Here is a 4,344-nt window from a genome sequence, read left to right as displayed (position 1 = left end):
TATAATGTTCCTGAAACTGGGTGATCCCCCAGGCTGGGTCCCAGAGGAAGACAATGTAATCAAAGTTCCTACCAACCCTTGATAGATATAGAGCATGAGTGAGAAATAAAACTTTTGTGTCTTGAGTCACTGAGATTTTTTATTGGTTTTTTGTTTTGTTTTCTACTGTAGCATAACCTAGGCTATCCTGATTAATACAGTCATAGCCAGTGCGGCTGCAGTAGTAAGTGAGGGGAGAAGTACTAGCTATTTCCAGCTGGCGAGGGAGGATAGCCCAGATCATGTGAAATATTTATAGGCAAGGTAAAAAATTTGTTTGTTTTTTTCCCCAAAATCTAACAGTATGTGCTTAAGAAGGTTTCAGAAGGAGAGTTTGACATGGTTCAACTTTTATGTATTAAAACAAGGTATTGTTGCTATTTGACTATTAAAGAGCCCCTTTAATTCCACTATGGAAAAGACATTTTTAAAAAATCTGGCAACAAGTATTTATTGAGCATCTTCTTATCCTTTCATGTGTCAAGCACTAGAGATACAAAAAGGAATAAGACACAGTTCCTAGATTTGGAGTCAGGAATGTAAGACACTTATAAGAACACATGTTAAACATTCTCTGCTTCAGGTATGTACCCAGTGTGGTGAGAGCCAAAGGAGATAATACTATCTGAGGGTAGTATAGGAGATGGCGTAACAGAAAGTTTCAGAGAGAGCAATTATTTGAGCTGGGTCTTGAAGGATGAGTAGGAGTTTGCCAGGAGGTATTTTGATTAAGGATAAAAGTAAATGGAAAGACAAGAAAATGTTAAAGGAATGGAAAACGTTCAGGGTAGCTGAGACTCATAGGAATGGGGGGAATGTGTAGTGTAGGGTGTGGTAGAGTGTATTACTATTTGCAAATACTTGCTGCCCCTCCCCATGACATCAGTCTTGGCCATGTGAACTGCTCTCAGCAGAAGCTTTAAGCACTAAGCTCTTTATTCTCTACCATGACAATCAACAATGTTTCAGAAAGGGTCCTAAAGCAAAGATAATGTGTGTGAAGCAGCCAACACACAATGGGCATGCAGTATGAGTGAGAAATAATTCTGTGGTTGTCATCTAGTAAGATTTTTCAATGGTTACCATAGCATAACCTCACCTATACAGAAGTGTGCATTTCTAGCTCTTGACTTCCAAGCACATAGTAGGATTGCACTTTGCGGAACCGTGTAAGTTAAGACATGGTCTTGTGACTAGTTTTTGACCAATAATATGTAAACACAAGTAATATGTCTCATTTTGGGGAGGAAGCTTTTAAAGCCAATGTGAATTCACCATGACCTCTTCCCCTTGTTGAAGTGTTTAGAATGATTGCCGAAGCATATATCAAGATGAAATCTTCTTCAGACTTAGTTTCTGAGTGAGTAAATTAAGAAAAGTCCATTGACCTTGAACATGTAATATGAGCAAGAAATAAAGGGGTTTTTTTGTTGTTGTTGTTAAGCCATTAAGATTTTAAAATTGATTGTTATGGTGGCAAACCTAGCCTATCCTGACTGATATAAGAATTGGTACCTAGATATGGAGTAATGTAATAATAATAAGAGTAAACATTTGTTTAGAGGGCAGTAACTAAGAACACTTATCAGAAGCTAAAAAGATAGTGATCTATTTGGTGAATATATCACCTGTGATCATTTAGAAGGCGTATCATAAACCTAATCAGCTTAAAGCAAGAGACTGTAAAACAAAATGTTAGTAGCATATGTTGGTGACTGTTGGATGCATTTGGAAACTTATTACAAAAAAAAAAAGGAATGAGCTCAGAGAAGACTTGGCCAGTTTGCAAGTTGGAATGAAAGAGAGTAGGGACAATCTAGAAATTCAGAGATTTATAGGGTTAGAAGAAGCTATTGTTTCTTCTACCAGTAAAATATAAAATTTAGAAATGTTTTCAGTGTGAAAAGACCAGTTAAAATAGGCCTTGAAGTATGGATCGAGTCAAGGGTATGGCCTCAAACCTACTGTAAATCCTTGGGATAAATTAAGGTGTTACCCAATATATGGTTCCAATTGGACAAAATGGCTCTGGAAAAGGGAAAGTGTGACTCTTACACCAAAGCCCAATAAGCCCAAAGCACATGAAACCAAGTTGGGGGGCAGAAGAAAGAGAGGGAGAGGGAGGGAGAGAGGGAGGAAGGAAGGGGGAGAGAGTGGAGGGGGGAGGGGTGCCAGCAGGCAGGAGAGCAAGAAAGCAATGAAATGTGGCAGACCATAGAACTATATCTAGAAAAAAATTGGCTCTGGCTATTGGTACATGGAATGGCTAGAATCAAACTGATAAGAAGCCTACATTTATGTGAGAGTTGTACTGCCAAAAGAACATCAGCCTGAATTAAAGGAGTGTATTTGAGACTTAATATCACTCTATACTCTTGCCCCATGCAATTTTCGAAAGCGTATTTAAAAACATCTTTTCCTATGCCTGCTTTAGATATAGAAGAGGAAGGTTCTCTCAGGGGGCAAAGCCAGGAGTCATAGAAAACGATGGATAGGTCAGTGACACTCAGGGAACAGAACCAGGGCCTAATCAGGTGCTGGACAGGGGTTCTTCAACACATCTGCTCAGTGGACTTGTGGCCACTGTGATCTCCCACTCCTTCACTTTCCAAACGGTATATCCATTGTTGTTATTCCAACTCTGTTCCACCATTATATATTGAGGGTGTGCAGGGTAGACATCTTGCCTTTAGATGATAAGTCACATCTGGAGCTGATAGAAAGTCTACTATGCCTTACCCAGAACCTGAAAAGTGAGCTTGATATACTATGACTAGATGGGTCTTCAGAGTTGTCCCCCTTGAGGAAAGAATGAGAGAATTCTGCCTGTGGGAGGACAGTAAGCCAAACATTTGGTGAACAGAAAGGGAGACTATTAGAGTCATTGATGTTATTCTGCAAATCTTCCTGGCTCTCTGTGTTCAAGAGACTCAGAAGAATTACAGAGATTTAAAGTTAGGCATGGGCATGTGACGTGTTTGGCCAATGATATACGAGCAGTGTGTCACTTCCAGGTGGATGCTCTGAGAGCCAGTGAATGATTTCCCACCTTCTCTCCCCTCAGCCAAGGTAATAATAAGGTAGTAATAAGAAGCATGCATCAAGCAGAAGCCTTTTCCAACCGGAGTCCTCGAGTGACCACAGTGAACAGAACTCCCCTGCAGACCCATAGTAGGCACATAGCACTGACAAAAAATAACCTTCTGTGGGGTAAGCCACTGAGATGTTAGGATTCTTAGGGCAGCATAGCCCGGCCTTTCCTGACTGATACTGGGAGTGAGAGAGATGAGGCCTGAGAGCCAGAGCTAGACTGTGAAAGGCTCCTTTTCTCAGGCAAAGGTGTCTGAACTCTCTCCTGGTCTTAAGGAGAAGCCAATGAAGGCTTCCAAGCAGGGGCGTTAACATAAACAGATCTGTTATTTTTTGGATGAAATATGCTGTTTCTCAACATAAGGAGAAAATCAGCCTACTAAACCACATAAGGCAGAGAGGAACACACAGAACCCTTAGGCAAAAAATATATATTTATACAGAGACCTAAATCTTGAATTTTCTAAATACAGGAGCTAGCTCTGAAAGGAGGATCAGGCAAGACAATTTCTTCTGTCCCACCATCTAAGCACAATTTCCTCTGCAGACAACTAATGTTTCAAGAAAGTCTCCCAGAGCAGAGAAGATACAAAGGAATATAACACAGACCTAAAGTCAATTTCCAGCTGCCTGTGTAACCTGGGCAAGATACTTAACCTCTCTGGGCTTAGTTTCCTGTTAATAATACACATAGCTCTAGATAGTTGTGGGGAGAAACAGCATATTTAAATTGCTCAGGAGAATGCCTGGCTGATAGTAGGCATTTGATACATGAAATTTATTTTTATTACTCTCATCATAAAAATTAAGAACACCAGCTTCCTGATTACAAAAGAAATGATTCGGAGCAATAATATAGAGGAGAATGTTCTCTTTCTGAGAAAAGTAACCGAATCTTGTTATCACTGTATCCTTACCCAACCCCTACCCCCACCCCAGTTCAGTGCCTGGCTCACAGTAGTGGCTTGGTTTTCCTCTGCTGCATGAGGGAATGAGAGGTGAGTGCCTGGAGTAAAGGAAAAGTTGTCAAGATTTCCCTGCCACTAGTTGATGTTGGTCTGTAGAATCTGAACTCTCAGTCACAAAGATCTTGAAGCTCTGGCCTCTGAACTCAAAGCTGAATATCTCCAAGTTCTGAAGCTGAAAAGCTGGAATTAGAACCTAGGAACATGAAATGCTGCAGATCCAACTTCAAGCCCCAGTCATGCAGAAGGC

The sequence above is a fragment of the Pteropus alecto genome, unplaced genomic scaffold (genome assembly GCF_000325575.1).
Source record: "Pteropus alecto unplaced genomic scaffold, ASM32557v1 scaffold25, whole genome shotgun sequence".
Classification (NCBI taxonomy): domain Eukaryota; kingdom Metazoa; phylum Chordata; class Mammalia; order Chiroptera; family Pteropodidae; genus Pteropus; species Pteropus alecto.
Note: the sequence above shows the minus strand (reverse complement) of the source record.